This window comes from Oncorhynchus mykiss, chromosome 8, assembly GCF_013265735.2.
Source record: "Oncorhynchus mykiss isolate Arlee chromosome 8, USDA_OmykA_1.1, whole genome shotgun sequence".
Taxonomy (NCBI): Eukaryota; Metazoa; Chordata; class Actinopteri; order Salmoniformes; family Salmonidae; genus Oncorhynchus; species Oncorhynchus mykiss.
In genome coordinates this window covers 47,134,725-47,152,423 of record NC_048572.1, presented here as the reverse complement: position 1 = coordinate 47,152,423, position 17,699 = coordinate 47,134,725, and the positions used below count along the sequence as shown (strand labels likewise).

Sequence of the window (17,699 nt, the reverse complement as noted above, 5' to 3'; positions counted from 1 at the left end):
TATTGTGATTCTGAATGGGGCCAACACAGCGGCAAATAACAAAAGCAATCAATTTCTCTACTGTAGCTCTGAGTTTAGCTAAAAGTGAAGTCTTTTTTTATGAAAACATGGGTGATAGCTTCATCATGAAAACACTGCTAAGAATTCAGGGTTCAGAGGAGATTATGATGTACCCACCTTGGCAAGACCACAACATCCAATTTAGGGTGGAAAACCCCCTTTTTTTATACGCTTTTTTCCAAGCAAGCAAATCAACTCAGCTTATGAGGCAGTGTCTTGTAACACAGCTAGTGTTACCAAGGTCTATTAGTGGTCACCTGGTTTGCGTGATAAGTAACCTTGCCTGAGACCTGAAGACTTAAATTACATCTCCGAGCTAATGCATAAGACTTAGCTCAGTGGGCTAACAGTGTTCATGCGGAAAGCCGATAACATTCATACATAAACACCCATAAACAGCTGAGAGCTTCTCTGATAGTCGATAGTGTTTGTCTACAGAGAATAACATTTACAGTTATTATGAGTCTGTATTCTTTTTAAGAAGCAGTGAAGGTCAGGGTTGAGGGTAAGGGTCAGGGTTGCCAGATTGTTACCTGGTAGTTAGATAACATATTTAGAGAATATCTTGAAGTATTCCCTTCAATGACATCAGAACATCTGAATGCAGGGTTTGAGGATCAGGGTTGCCAGATTGTGTTCTGGCTGTGGTCAGATAGTGGGGTTGCCATTAGAACCCGACCAATATATCAGTTCACCTATATTATCAATTCAACCGATAACTGATATTCTATAAATAGAATTTTTAAAAAAGGGTTCATCTGAACACTTGTGGCCATTCTCATGTCATTTTCACAATGTATGAAATCAACATTTGAAGCATAGTTATTGGACAATTGGACTCTTTTGGATGGCAATTTCGGAGAATTCAGTGTGGGAAATTACACAAAGAAACATATCGGATGGGCTCTAGTTGCCATATTGTGTAGGCCGAGTCCACTTGGAAATCCCCCTAATCACTAGCCCAAACAATTTCAGTGAGTGAATTGACATGCTCAGCATTTTCCCTATCATTTTTGTGATTATATGTAAAACATGACTACGTATTGACAGTATGTTGGTCTTGTTTAACATTTGAAAATAAGGATATGCATTTCTAATGTATACATTTACATAAAGAGGCATATTAAATAAAGAAGTTTCATTTTCTCTCACTTTCGTATAATCAAAATGGGACCCATATCTCCCTCTGATTTCCATTGATGCACCTCAATAGTCTACAGGGTGCTTCCTCTCCTCATCCCCCATCTGTTGCATGCACTGAACTGAGAGGACACTACTCTCCCTATGAGTGATAAGGAATACATCCCCAGTCTCGCCACTGCAGGAAGAGACTGTCAGTGTGGTTTACATCAACAAGGTCACTGCTGCAATGTCACCGCCTTCGGAAAACACCCAACACCCTCCCTCTGATTTCCAGCCATAAACTGAGGAGGAGGAATGGGATGGAGGATGTTCATTAGAGGTATCCTATGACACGTCATGAACTCTTAGGGGGAAAAAAAGAACCAAAAAGATTTATTTGACTGTCCTCATATGAGAACCCTTTGAATCACTCCTTTAGGTTCCAGGTAGAACCCTTTTAGGTTACATGTAGAAGAACCATTTCCACAGAGGGTTCTAAATGGATCCCAAAAGAGTTCTACCTGGAACCAAAAAGGGTTCTACCTGGAACCAAAAAGGGTACTCCTATGGGGACAGCAGCAGAACCCTTTTTTGTGCTTGGTGTGGTTGGGAATGATACGATACTCATATATTACGCATATGTATAATATGTGACAATCATATTATTATATTTGAGTGGGGGTGGGAATTGTGGCTCTACAGTACAGATAGTGCTGAATCATGTGAGGTCACAAGGGAGTTCATTAGAGATTTATGTTGAGATTTTGTCATCACTCACTACAAAATGTTGCTTGAGGTATGGTTTCGTCTTTGGTGGTCCATCTTATGGTGAAACTTGTGAAGCTGAAAGCAGGCAGACACACACAGACTGACAAACAGATATACATAGGGCACATGTAAGAGAGCAATTAGGGGACCTCATAAATCTCAATATTACTTCCATATATAGAAGCAGTAGCTGTGTGTGTGTGTCTCTGATTACGCTATTGGTTCTTTCAGTTCAACCTTCATTTCATTAAAGTGGAAGAGATCCATCTGATGACTCAATCATGACCCATCTCTCCCTGATATCAAATCAATACTTCTCCTAGGACAAAAACAGAAGAAACACAAGTAGTTCCAGCAGGAAATGCCTTATTAGCATTCCATATCACTACACAAAGCTTCTAATTTATCATCCGCACAGCAGGGATTATTTACACCTTTTCCAAATCCACTGAAAATAGCTGTTATTTTAGACAGGATCGTGAGGTCATAAAAAATGCACTAAGCCTAAAACTACACAAATTACCATTCTACACGTCAGCATTTACTGAAGTGAAATCTCTGACTTCCATTTTTGACTGTATAAACCCTAGAGAGCAGACGTTGACACAAAGGGACCATGGTTCTCTTTGGTGACGACCCTCTTCCCCAGCACCACACCCCTCATCGATTCAAAGGGCTTAATCATGTCAAAGCGCTTAGTGGAAAAACAGCACCAATGACTCGCCAGCCAACAATGAGAAAGGCAAAAGGCATATGGGAGATTATGGTGCCGTACCTACTCTTGCCTTTGTTGTCGTTGTTTTAGTGGTCGGTGATATGTTAAAGTAAATCTGTGGTGGACCTGCCGGTGGTGGGACGATTATTAAAAGGCTACACGGTCAGCGTTCGGAAACCCACTAGGGTTTGCAGGGTTAAAAATGTTTGCGTGAAAAGATTAGTGTGATTGTTAACGTGGGACTCGTGAGCGTATGGATCGAAGACCTTAACTAATATTTTTTGTTCAGACTCGATAAAAGTTTTAGAACGGTCCAAAACGAACCATACGGTTTTGGGAAAGTTACGGGTAGATATGTGGTAGGCCAGGAGCTACTCTACTGTAGACCTTAGGGCATGAAACACAAGAGGACGGACCTTCTTCTTTCAGGTCATAGCTATGAGTGCACTATGTTTTTTTCCTTACTGTTCATTTACTTCCTTACTTCACTCTCTTCAAAGTACATACTGTAGTGATCTTCGCTATTTTCTTCCACTGCAAATCTACCATTTCAGTGTTTTACTTGCTATATTGTATTTACTTTGCCACCATGGCATTTTTTTGCCTTTAACCTCCCTTCTCACCTCATTTGCTCACATTGTATATAGACTTATTTTTCTACTGTATTATTGACTGTATGTTTGTTTTACTCCATGTGTAACACTGTGTTGACCTGCTGTGCTTTATCTTGGCCAGGTCGCAATTGTAAATGAGAACTTGTTCTCAACTTGCCTACCTGGTTAAATAAAGGTGAAATAAAAATAAATAAATAAATATGAGCCACGTTGCAAATCCTACAAAGTGGGTTAACCCTATTTGTGCTATGTGTTTGCCTTTCAAGCCAGCAACCTGGGTTTGCATCCCTGTCCTGCCATTTGCTACGTTGGTGTCAGAAGTGTGATGGTGCCCGTGAGGCCATCGGAGAGGCGTGCACATGTGAGGGACTTGGTATAGAGAAGCGTGGGGGGTGATGTAGCGACCTTAACTCAACACCTAGCGACCTCAAGAGGTTTCAGACCTCTTGTTGTAAAGGTGTTGGCTGGACAGTCGCTGCACCCGGGTTTGCGTCCTGGTTGGGACTACCCCCTAAATGAGCTACCTTGGTGTCAGAAGTGGGATGGCAACCCTGAGGCCATTGTGTTCGAATGGAGCAGTGTAGCAACACTCATTATATGAGCCAGGTTACAATTCCCACCAAGCGGATTAGCGCGATGCATGCGGGTCAATCTGCCATGTCCAGGGCCAATCTGCCCTGCCCTGCCATACAGTACCAGTCAAAAGTTTGGAGACAGTTACACATTCAAGTGTTTTTCTTTTTTTTTTTTTTACTATTTTCTACATTTTACAATAAACAATGAAGACTTCAAAACTATGAAATTACTATATGATTCCATATGTGTTATCAAAAAAAGTGTGAAACATATATTTTATATTTGAGATTCTTCAAAGTAGCCACCCTGTGCCTTGATGACAGCTTTGCACACGCTTGGCATTCTCTCAACCAGCTCCATGAGGTAGTCACCTGGAAATCATTTCAATTAACAGGTGTGCCTTGTTAAAAGTGAATTTGTGGAAGTTATTTAGTTCTTAATGCGTTTGAGCCAATCAGTTGTGTTGTGACAAGGTAGGGGTGGTATACAGAATATAGCCCTATTTGGTTAAAGACCAAGTCCATATTATGGCAGGAACAGCTCAGATAACCAAAGATAAATGACAATCCATCATTACTTTAAAGCATGAAGGTCAGTTAATGAGGAACATTTCAAGAACTTTGAACATTTCTTCAACTGCAGTGGCAAAAATCATCAAGCTCTATGATGAAACTGGCTCTCATGAGGACTGCCACAGGAAAGGAGGACCCAGAGTTACCTCTACAGCAGGGGATAAGTTCATTAGAGTTACCAGCCTCAGAAATCGCAGCCCAAATAAATGCTTCAGAGTCCAAGTAACATCTCAACATCAACTGTTAAGAGGAGACTGCATGAATCGGGCCTTCATGGTCCAATTTCTGCAAAGAAACCACTACTAAAGGATGCCAATAATAAGAAGAGACTTGTTTGGCCCAAGAAACTCAAGCAATGGACATTAGACCGGTGGCAATCTATCCTTTGGTCTGATGAGTCCAAAGTTGAGATTTTTGGTTCCAACCGCCGTGTCTTTGGGAGACGCAGAGTAGTTGAACGGATGATCTCTGCATGTGTTGTTCCCACCGTGAAGCATGGAGGAGGAGGTGTGATGGCGTGGGGCTGCTTTGCTGGTGACGTTGTCCGTGATTTATTTAGAATTCAAGACACACTTAACCAGCATGACTACCACAGCATTCTGCAGCAATACGCCATCCCATCTGGTTTGTGCTTAGTGGGACTATCATTTGTTTTTCAATAGGACAATGACCCAAAACACACCAGTGACCAAGAAGGAGGGTGATGATGGAGTGCTGCATCAGATGACCTGGCCTCCACAATCACCCGACCTCAACCCAATTGAGATGGTTTGGGATGAGTTGGATGGCAGAGTGAAGGAAAAGCAGCCAACAAGTGCTCAGCATATGTGGGAACTCCTTCAATACATTCCAGGTGAAGCTGGTTGAGAGAATGCCAATTGTGCAAAGCTGTCATCAAGGCAAAGGGTGGCTACTTTGTAGAATCTCAAATATAAAATATATTTGGATTTGTTTAACACTTTTTTGGTTACTACATGATTCCATATGTGTTATTTCATGGTTTTGATGTCTTCACTATTATTTTACAGTGTAGAAAATAGTACAAATTAAGAAAAACCCTTGAATGAGTAGATGTGACCAAACTTCTGACTGGTACTGTATATCAGCTTGAAGAAAGCAGGTAACGTTGCACTTAAGGGCATTTCCATCTAAAAGGATCCATGAGCACCATCGTAGAGTTCATAGTAGCATGTCAAATTGGGTGTCAAATGAAAGCTAAGAGTCTGGCTATATTTTTGAGAAATTAAGGCATATATGCATTTTTCAGGCTTTGAAATAGTCTTAAAAGGTATTAGAAATATATCAAAAAATAATAATGTTGAAGTTAAGACTCCTGCCAACTAATATCAACAACAATTAGATTTTGTTTTGGATAAATGATTTGCCTTCTGCACGTTTAAGAAACATTGCCTTGTAATTCCGTTACCAAAACCCCACATATCTGTAAGATATTTTCTAATTTCTCTCCCTCATGAGGGAGGATAATTAAAGTTCACAGAAGTAACAAGTAGACCTAAGTTAGTGGTTTGACTGATATCAAGTTTCTTTATGAATTATTACATGATTATAACTCGTAATCCTGTTACCTAATTGGTAACAGAATTATAGAAGAATCTAACAGGATTACTGCAATTGAAATGGCTACAATGGGAAATCATAGCAGTCACAAACCACAGTTGGGCCACCTGTTAGTGTCCTCCCTTCCACTGGCATTCTATTATGTTCAGCTCATAACTTTCTTTTCTCTTTATGTCATCTGGTGGTCAAAGCAAGGCTGTTAAAACAGTCTGGAAAACCCCTCCCTCTCACTCTCCCTTTCTCGCTCTCTCAGCTGCTCCCTCTCTCTTTCCTCTCCAGTTAATCCCACCTCTCCTGGCTCTTACTGACACCTACCATGACACATACCACCTACCCTCTTTCCATTTAGTGTAACAAGCATCCTCACACACTGAACACCGATTGTCCATGGACGTTGAAAAGTAGTTGAAATTTGGTCACGCCGCCCTGGCCGGACCAAATCTGAACCAATCATAGATGTTTATGTTTCACAAGTTTGGAGAGCACAGTACAGTAGAGCACAGTAGAGTTCAGTACAGTACAGCACACTAGAGTAGAGTACTGTATAATGTACTTTATTGTACGGTGCCCGGTTGCATAAAGCATCTTAAGTACATTTTCCCCTTATCTTTTCCATTAAAGTTTCCTTCACTTTAAGTCAGCTGCACAAAAAAAACTTTTTGGCGAAGTTCCCACTTAAATTAAATGAAAAAGTTAAGGGTGCCCATGAGGTCCCTTAAGTGCTTCATTCAGTATGGATATCAATGTAAACAGCATTTGTGGAGGTGAATGTTGTTTTCCTCTGCCCTGGTTTCAAAAGGAAAACATCCACCAGTTAGCTAGCTACTTAGCTAAACATTGGAAGGTGCACAATCCATGGCTATAAAGCTAGCTGGCTAGCTACCTACTCTGTAAGTTAGCATGCTAGTGCTAGAAAGTAATAAAAACAAGTTCAGAAAAAAGTAACTAAAAGAAACGTGATTTGTGATCTTCTGAATCAATTTGTTTCTCCTGTTTTGAATGTAGAAGTTCTATTTTGTGATCTCCCAAAATAAATGTGATTCAGTCAGTGAATCAGGTCATCTCCATGTTAACCAGACTCTTTCTGCAGTACATGCCTACAAACTACCTTAAAACCTTTCAATTCTGCTCTTATCTAAGGAAATGTTAGATGGGCTCTATATGCCACACCCTTAAACAATTCCCTTAGGTAAGGAAAAATTAGTCCTCATGGTAAACCCTTAAGTGAAACACTGAAAGGTGTTTTATGCATCTGTACTGAACATAACTACTTTTCTGCGCTGTACTGTATTGTTCTAAACTCTACTGTGCTGTAATGTGATGTCAAAACTTATGAAACAAGGGACGTCTGATTGTTTCAGATTTGGTCTGGTCTGGACAAACCAAATGTGGTTTTGTTTGGGGGCGGAGCTCATTACAATAATATAATAGAATAATACCCAAATATGCAAAAGAGGGATATTGCATATTTTTACCTTTGTATACCTATTCATGATATGAGGATCACCATGAAGAGAATGATATTAATATCCATAATTATGCATTTCTCTAAAGTGCAGCTCAGGGACCCATGATGCAATCCATTACCAGACATAAATCCACTTCACCTACTGTTGTTCAATAACCAAAATATTGTTTTTCAAACTCAAGGTGTTATGTCATAGCTGACACCCCATTCTTTCTGCTGACATCATTGAATCTTAATAAGATATTTAAACGTGGTCGCATCTGCACAGTTCTTCCAGTAAATCTGTTTTTGTGAAATGTTGTGTATATTGTTCATAGAGTTGTACAGGTTGATAAAATTTGAAATCAATGGTTTTTGTTTGGCATACAAATCTGAGTCGAAGCGTAATTCCATTATTGTGGAATTGTCCTTAAACTTAGAAAAAGCAAGTAGTCTAGTTGGTGAATACAACCAATTAATAATGGAGTAAAAAATGTAAGGGTGATTCGAACACAAAAATTGTCAAAACTGTTGTGTGCAAACCCCCTTCTTATTTTTGAACATCAGCTTATATATTCAACTACCATATATATTTCAGTATGTATGACACCTGAGTAGGCTACATCAGAGAAGTGGAAATGGAAAACTGCTAAATAATTGTTTTTTGCTCTCGTCTCCCCAGCTCCTCTCGTTTACCGGTATGACTCAAGGTAACAGAGGACAGTGACTCAGCAACAAACCACATCTGATATTCACGCACTCTGGGGCAGACTATCGGATTGTGAGCACGCAACATTTCCTTCAATGGATTGAAAAGCATAACTGCTTTGATGGTTGCAGATAAGAACCAGTCTCAGAAAGTATCTTGGGGCTTTAATTTCGTTCATTCAAAGTGTTTCCCTGGTCTACACCATTTCCCATCCCTGTCCTGTCAAAATAGAGTTTTCAATAGCGTCTGCAACCACTAGTGCATGTGGAATAGAGGTCATGACCTAATAAGGTCTGCAGTACACGTCATTCCCACCATCTTGGGTAATTGACGATGCCTAGTTTGGTCAAAGTTGATCAGAGCTAGCTGACCGGCCTGGCATGCCCTCTAGATTTACTTGGACAGCGCACCAAATGGCATCCTATTCCCTATATAGTGCACTACTTTTGATGAGGGCTCACAGGGCTCTGGTCAAAAGTAGTGCATTATATAGGGAATAGGACGCCATTTGGGACACATAATCGGTGTGAACATGCCATGCCTTGGCCAAAAACAAAAGCAGGTGCGAACACACACGTACAGTGCTGTAGTTCCTATGCCCCTCCGTTGACTTTCAGCTTGGCTAAGCACTCAGTGATGGAAAGAATGCAGAATCATCCTGAGCCACTTATGCCACTTGAACAGCCAGTGACTGCACCAGCTGCATACGTCCAGTACTGAACAGTGGCTGGAGAAGTAAATTATTGCCTGCTGGCAAAGTGGCTAACTAGCAGCACCAAGGTTGTATTATTATGGTTATGCAATGCAGTGTTCTTTTTGAGTATTAGGGACCCACTAGAGCAGCAAGACACTAGACATGCCAAGGTAAACAAATTGTCATGATAAAGTAGAGGCACATAAAGACCCATGGGCTATTCCTCTACCACCAATTTTGCAACAACGTTTCTATCCAAGATGGATCTTCATCAGGGCCCGTATTAAGTTAATCTTGCCTTTATAGAATATGCTTTAAAATTCGATTTTTGGTTTGTGTGACTTAGGCCTGTATTCTTAAAGTGTCTCAGAGTAGAAGTTGGCTTTTTAGATCATAATTAAATGAACGGGGGACCTGATCCTAGATCAGCACTCCTACTCTAATACGCTTTGGGAATACGGGCCTAGGTCACACACAAATATCTAAGTTTAAGCATATTCTATAACGGCAAGATTAACTTTGTAAAATAAGAGAAAATGAAAATAAGCTAATAATTATGATCCGTTAATAAATCCTTTTGTGACTAGGGGGCAGTATTTTCATTTTTGGAAAAATAACGTTCCCATAGGAAAATATTCTAGATGCTAGAATATGCATATAATTGACAGCTTAGGATAGAAAACATCTAAAGTTTCCAAAACTGTAAAAATATTGTCTGTGAGTAACAGAACTGATATTGCAGGCGAAAGCCTGAGAAAAATCCAATCCGGAAGTGACTCATCTTTTGAAAGCTCTGCGTTCCAATGCGTCCCTATTGAGCAGTGAATGGGCTATCAACCACAATGCTGTAGACAGTGTCTACAGCATTGTGACGTAGTTTTGCGCATTTATGTTGAAGAATACCCTTAAGCTGCTACATTGCGCAAGTGGTCACCTGATGGCTCTCAGAGTGATTCTCGCGTAAAATACAGAGGTAGCCATTATTCCAATCGGTCCTACTGAAAACCAATTGTCCCGGTGGATATATTATCGAATAGATATTTGAAAAACACCTTGAGGATTGATTATAAACAACGTTTGCCATGTTTCTGTCAATATTTTTTGGCGTTTTCGTGACTGCAATTTCCGGGCGATTTCTCAGCCAAACGTGAGGAACAAACGAAGCTATTTCGCCTACAAAAATAATATTTTGGGAAAAAAGGAACATTGGCTATCTAACTGGGAGTCTCGTGAGTGAAAACATCCGAAGCTCATTAAAGGTAAACAATTTAATTTGATTGCTTTTCTGATTTCCGTGACCAAGTTACCTGCTGCTAGCTGGACAAAATGCTATGCTAGGCTATCGATAAACTTACACAAATGCTTGTCTAGCTTTGGCTGTAAAGCATATTTTGAAAATCTGAGATGACAGGGTGATTAACAAAAGGCTAAGCTGTGTCTCAATATATTTCACTTGTGATTTTCATGAATAGGAATATTGTCTAGGAATATTTATGTCCGTTGCGTTATGCTAATTAGTGTCAGTCGATGATTACGCTCCCGGACCCGGGATGGGGAGTTACTAGAGGTTAACTGGTCATTATAATTCATAAAGATTTCCCTTTGCTTCACAAAGCGGTAACGTTGATCTCTCCAAAATAGTGGCTGTCATGAGATAGATACCATCTCTAACTCAAGACCTTATCATTCCTCTCTTCTCAAAGAATGAGAGAAAAATAAAGGGAGAGGGGGAAAATGTATTGAAAAGAAAGAGACAGGAAGTGCCTCACGGCAATCCTACATGGAAACATCGGGACATATTGAAAGCTGCTAAAGAACGTGATTTTTCATCTTATGTTGTGTGTTCACAGTTGTATGGTAGTGACCTGCTGAGTGAGTAGTGACGCAGACTCAAGTTACTCAGCTAGTGCTCATAGGCACAACATTGAGATAAATCTGTTTTACCATCCAACAGGAAACAGTCATAAAAAAAAGTCAGTAACACTTGCCGCCTCACGTCACTCAACAGATAGGAATCCACAACCCCCCTTCCTCACACACACACACACACACAGTGGTAAGATAAAACTCTAACAAAACCTCCTCTGTGTTGCGCTACATTGTGTGACATGATAACATTACAACCGCTTCTTAGAGGCTTCCATTTACAAAGGAGAGAGGATATTTCTTCTTCACAAGGGACACCGAAACCCAAACTTGAGAAAGACAGCAGAGTAAGGGAGCGGAGCTAAAAGAGGCAAAACCTACTTTGAAATAATTTAAGTGGATGCTTTTATACAATGGATGCTCTTATCCCAGCAACTCTCCCAGTAAGTGTAGGTAGGCCTACAGCATGGAGTCTCAACCGCAGCATAACAATGAGCATAACTGGCGCGAATCCCCACTAGACAGTGCTACTGTATAACGTACAACACTTCAAAAGACAGAGTATAAAGTGAGTGAAGTCTGAACGGTGTGTCTATGAGCTCGCAGCAGACGACGTGACCAAGGTGTGCGAGAGAGAGTGACAGAGCTTACCTCAGCGTACTCACTGCAGAGAGCTTCCATCAACAGCAAACATCGTAGGGACCGAGTCAAATCCCACTGAATTCAGAAAGGCAGTGAGAGGGAGAGAACACCGAGAAGAGGGAGTGTGTGCATCTGTTTGTGAGAGAGAGGGAGAGAGCGTGTGTGTAAGGGATGAAGAGAGAGGCAGCGCAAAAGAGAGTGAGGGAGATTGTGGTTAGTTCTGTATTCCTGTCTTGGCTCTCCCCTTAACACACGACACGCACACACTCACCCTGGCAAATGCACACTCTACACTCGCAACCATTGAGCACCAACTAATGTTTCAAACCCTCCCCCAAATTCAAGCCCCCATCGGTTAGTCTTTCTCCTCTAGCCCTCTGACAAGCATGTGACCGTAGGAGATGACTCGACAATAAGGGACACACACACACACACACACACACACACACACAGACTCGCTCTGTGTTAAACACAGTGTGAAACATGACACATGCCGAAAGACATTTGCGTTCAGACACTGTCTACAGCAGCTATTTAAAATCTGACAATGACCTACGTTTCGAAAATGCGGACAAGGTTATACAGTACCAGTCAAAGGTTTGGACACACCTACTCATTCAAGGGTTGTTCTTTATTTGTACTATTTTCTACATTGAAGAATAATAGTGAAGACTTCAAAACTATGAAATAACACATGGAATCATGTAGTAACCTAAAAAGTGTTAAACAAATCTAAATATATTTTAGATTCTTCAAAGTTGCCACCCTTTGCTATGATGACAGCTTTGCACACTCTTGGCATTCTCTCAACCAGATTCACCTGGAATGCTTTTCCAACAGTCTTGAAGGTGTTCCCACATATGCTGAGCACTTGTTGGCTGCTTTTCCTTCACTCTGCGGTCCAACTCATCCCAAACCATCTCAATTGGGTTGAGGTAGGGTGATTGTGGAGGCCAGGTCATCTGATGCAGCACTCCACCACTCTCCTTCTTTGTCAAATAGCCCTTACACAGCCTGGAGGTGTGTTTTGGGTCATTGTCCTGTTGAAAAACAGATGATAGTCCCACTAAGCGCAAACCAGATGGGATGGCGTATCGCTGCAGAATGCTGTGGTAGCCATGCTGGTTAAGTGTTCCTTGAATTCTAAATAAATCACTGACAGTGTCACCAGCAAAGCAGCCCCACACCATCACACCTCCTCCTCCATGCTTCATGGTGGGAAATACACATGCAGAGATCATCCATTCACCAGCTCTGTGTATCACAAAGACAAAGTGGTTGGAACCAAAAATCTCAACTTTGGACTCATCAGACCAAAGGACAGATTTCCACCGGTCTAATGTCCATTGCTCATGTTTCTTGGGCCAAGCAAGTCTCTTCTTATTATTGGTGTCCTATAGTGTGGTTTCTTTGCAGCAATTCGACCATGAACGCCTGATTCACCCAGTCTCCTCTGAACAGTTGATGTTGAGATATGTCTATTACCAGGACTTTGTGAAGCATTTATTTGGTCTGCATTTTCTGAGGCTGGTAACTCTAATGAACTTATCTTCTGCAGCAGAGGTAACTCTGGGTCTTTCTTACCTGTAGCGGTCTTCATGCGAACCTGTTTCATCATAGCTCTTGATGGTTTTTGCAACTACACTTGAAGAAACTTTAAAAGTTCTTAAAATATTCTGCATTGACTGACCTTTATGTCTTAAAGTAATGATGGACTGTCGTTTCCCTTTGCTTTCTTTTTTTAGCTATTCTTACCGTAATATGGACTTGGTCTTTAACCAAATAGGGCTATCTTCTGTATACCATCCCTACCTTGTCACAACACAATTGATTGGCTATAAAGGCATTAAGAATTAAATAAATTACACAAATTAACTTCAAACAAGGCACACCTGTTAATTGGAATGCATTCCAGGTGAATTCCTCATGAAGCTGGTTGAGAGAATGCCAAGTGTGCAAAGCTGTCATCAAGGCAAAGGGTGGCTACTTTGAAGAATCTCAAATATAAAATACATTTTGATTTGTTTAACACTTTTTTTTATTACTACACAATTTAATGTGTGTTATTTCATAGTATTGATGTCTTCACTATTATTCTACCCTGTAGAAAATTACTTCAACTAACCTAGAGAGAGAGGTGTGTAGATGTGTCAAAACCTTTGACTGGTACTGTATATGGATTGTAGATACTGATTCTATCCCACTAGAAACCAGATTGAGATGCATAAAGGCTATGTGTACAGTGAAAAATAAGTTATTTGAAATAGTAAAAACTATTGATTAGAGGTTAAACAACATTCAAACATTCATGTATTCAGATTGTATACCAGGTGAGTCAGCTGAGAACAAGCAATTGTTTTTTCCCCCCGTTTTTTATAATTACACACAAGAAACAGTAGGTCACTAAAAAGGATGACATCCAGGAAAATCAAACATCTAGCTAAAAAACATAAAATCAAATCAAACTTTATTTGTCACATGCGCCGAATACAAGTGGAGACCTTAACGTGAAATGCTTACTTACAAGCCCTTAACCAACAGTGCAGTTCAAGAAAGAGTTAAGAAATATTTACCAAATAAACTAAAGTAAAAAATAATCATAAAAAGCAACACTATAAAATAACAATAATGAGGCTATACACAGGGGGTACCACTACCGAGTCTATGTGCGAGTACAGGTTAGTCAAAGTAATTTGTACATGTAAGTAGTGGTGAAGTGGCTATTTATAGATAATAAACAGTGAGTAGAGGGGGTGGTCAATGTAAATAGTCCGGTGGCCATTTGATTAATTGTTCAGCAGTCTTATGGTTTGGGGGTAGAAGCTGTTAAGGAGCCTTTTGGTCCTCCAGTACCGCTTGCCATGCGGTAGTCCAAGATCCAGTTGCAGAGGGAGGTGTTTAGTCCCAGGGTCCTTAGCTTTGTGGGCACTATGGTGTTGAACGATGAGCTGTAGTCAATGAAAAACATTCTCACATACAGTAGGTGTTCTTTTTGTCCAGGTGGGAAAGGGCAGTGTGGACTGCGATTGAGAATGCGTCACCTGTGGATCTGTTGGGGTGGTATGCGAATTGGAGTGGGTCTAGGGTATCCGGGAGGACACTGTTGATGTGAGCCATGACCAGCCTTTAAAAGCACTTGATGACTACCGATGTGAGCGTTAAGGGGCAGTATTCATTTAGGAAGGTTACCTTCGCTTCCTTGGGCACAAGGACTATGGTGGTCTGCTTGAAACATGTACAGTTGAAGTCGGAAGTTTACATACACAGGTTGGAGTCATTAAAATTCATTTTTTCAACCACTCCACAAATATCTTGTTAACAAACTATAGTTTTGGCAAGTCAGATAGGACATCTACTTTGTGCATGACACAAGTTATTTTTCCAACAATTGTTTACAGACAGATTATTTCACTTATAACTCACTGTATCACAATTCCATTGGGTCAGAAGTTTACATACACTAAGTTGACTGTGACTTTAAATGGCTTGGAAAATTCCAGAGAATGATGTCATGGCTTTAGAAGCTTCTGATAGGCGAATTGACATAATTTGAGTCAATTGGAGGTGTACATGTGGATGTATTTCAAGGCTTACCTTCAAACTCAGCGCCTCTTTGCTTGACATCATGGACAAATCAAAAGAAATCAGCCAAGAAAAAATTGTAGACCTCCACAAGTCTGGTTCAACCTTGGGAGCAATTTCCAAATGCCTGAAGTTACCGCGTTCATCTGTACAAACAATAGTATGCAAGTATAAACACCATGGAAGCACATAGCCGTCATACCGCTCAGGAAGGAGACGAGTTCTGTCTCCTAGAGATGAACATACTTTGATGTGGAAAGCGCAAATCAATCACAGAACAACAGCAAATGACCTTGTGAAGATGCTGGAGGAAACAGGCACAAAAGTATCTATATCCATAGTAAAACGAGTCCTTTATCGACATAACCTGAAAGGCTGCTCAGCAAGGAAGAAGCCACTGCTCCAAAACCACCATAAAAAAACAGACAGCGGTTTGCAACTGCACATGGGGACAAGATCATGCTTTTTTGGAGAAATGTCCTCTGGTCTGATGAAACAAAAATAGAACTGTTTGGCCATAATGACCATCGTTATGTTTGGAGGAAAAAGGGGGAGGCTTGCAAGCCGAAGAACACCATCCCAACTGTGAAGCACGGGGTTGGCACCATCTTGTTGTGGGGGTGCTTTGCTGCAGGAGAGACTGGCGCAATTCACAAAATAGATGGCATGATGAGGCAGGAAAATTATGTGGATATATTGAAGCAACATCTCAAGACATCAGTCTGGAAGTTAAAGCTTGGTCGCAAATGGGTCTTCCAAACGGACAATGACCCAAGGCATACTTCCAAAGTTGTGGAAAAATGGCTTAAGGACAGCAGAGTCAAGGTATTGGAGTGGCCATCACAAAGCCCTGACTTCATTCATATAGAAAATTTGTGGGCAGAACTGAAAAAGTGTGCGAGCAAGGAGGCCTACAAACCTGATTCTGTCAAGAGGAATGGGCCAAAATTCACCCAACTTATTGTGCGAAGCCTGTGGAAGGCTACCCAAACGTTTGACCAAAGACAAATAATTTAAAGTCAAAGCTACCAAATACTAATTGAGTGTATGTAAACGTCTGACCCACTGGGAATGTGATGAAAGAAATAAAAGCTGAAATAAATAATTCTCTCTACTATTATTCTGACATTTCACATTCTTCAAATGAAGTGGTGATCCTAACTGACCTAAGACGGGGAATTTTTACTAGGATTAAATGTCATGAATTGTAAAAAAATAAAAATAAAAAAAGAGTTTAAATGTATTTGGCTAAGGTGTATGTAAACTTCTGACTTCAACTGTAGGTATTACAGACTCAGTCAGGGAGAGGTTGAAAATGTCAGTGAAGACACTTGCTAGTTGGTCCGTGCATGCTTTGAGTACACGTCATGGTAATCCATCTGGCCCGCGGCTTTGTGAATGTTAACCTGTTTAAAGGTCTTGTTCACATCAGCTACCGAGAGCATTATAACACAGTTGTCCAGAACAGCTGGTGCTCTAGTGCATGATTCAGTGTTGCTTGCCTCAAAGCTTGCATAAATCGCATTTGGCTCGTTTGGTAGGCTCGCGTCACTGGGAAGCTCGCGTCTGGGTTTCCCTTTGTAGTCTGTAATAGCTTTCAAGCCCTGCCACATCCGACGAGCGTCAGGGCCGGTGTAGAAGGATTTAATCTTAATCCTGTATTGATGCTTTGCTTGTTTGATGGTTCGTCTGAGGGCATAGCAGGATTTCTTATAAGCGTCCGGATTAGTGTCCCGATCCTTGAAAGCGGCAGCTCTAGCCTTTAGCTCGATGCGGATGTTGCCCGTAATCCATGGCTTCTGGTTGGGATATGTATGTACGATAACTGTGGGGACGACGTCGTCGATGCACTTATTGATGAAGCCGATGACTGAGGTGGTATACTCCTCAATGCCATTGGATGAATCCCGGAACATATTCCAGTCTGTGCTAGCAAAACAGTCCTGTAGCATAGCATCCGCGTCATCTGACCACGTCCATATTGAGCGAGTCACTGGTACTTCCTGCTTTAAGTTTTGCTTGTAAGCAGGAATCAGGAGGATCAGTTTGATTCTGTGATGGAAAATGTTATTTTGGTGCTTTTCTATTTACCAATTTTTGTGTTCTATGTTTGTGCTTTCTATAAACCAATTTCTGTGTTAATGCAAGTGACTGATTGAACAAATCCTCACTATCAGTGTCTGCAATTTGGCAGTACGCCCAGAACCTTTTTTAGAGAAAGGGATATCTCAGTTTCAAGGTCTCAGGTTGGAGAGAAACAGCCCTGTGAGGTATTGGTCTGTCACATGCTTTAACCAGTATTGGTCAGTCACATGATTAATCAATTATGAATAAGCTGAATCATGCAAATATGACTTGTCTGAAGTATATAAGATAATTAAATGGGACTGCCTCGTTAGAACTTCTGACAGATGCAGGTGCATTAAGTTTGTTGGAACCTCTCCAGCTTTCTGATAATAAACAATGATTCATTTAAGATTGACTTTGAGTGTCCCTAGTGGTAATTTCCAAGACATGGTGTAGAATGTCCACGACAATTCATTTTTAATGATGTTAAGTGTGTTGTGACCCAACACTTTAGATAGATCTGACTTGACTTGACTCAGTATGACATTGACATGAGATATCAACTCACATGTGACAGGCCTATTTTTTCATAGATTGGAAACACTGCTGTCATCACAGACCATATCATATACAGTGCCTTGCAAATGTATTCAGACCTGTGGTGGAAATTCTAACCAAGAGAGAGAG

At 40.8% G+C, this 17,699-nt stretch overlaps 1 protein-coding gene across 4 annotated transcripts in view; it reads right to left on the bottom strand.

The window, feature by feature from the left end:
• The window catches only part of LOC110529974 (anion exchange protein 2), a 53,904-nt gene extending 42,137 nt beyond the window's left edge, over window positions 1-11,767 (bottom strand). Inside the window, exons 1-3 of one of the 4 annotated variants that reach the window (XM_036985514.1) lie at window positions 11,635-11,767; window positions 11,373-11,495; window positions 1,961-2,050 (exon numbers count right to left, since the gene is read on the bottom strand). The gene's annotated coding sequence lies outside the window, so the exon portion shown is untranslated. Of the gene's footprint in view, window positions 1-1,960; window positions 2,051-11,372 lie in introns of all 4 variants that reach the window. The other 3 variants (XM_036985513.1, XM_021612676.2, XM_021612678.2) reach the window with 3 other exon arrangements.
• Window positions 11,768-17,699: the final 5,932 nt, after the last annotated feature.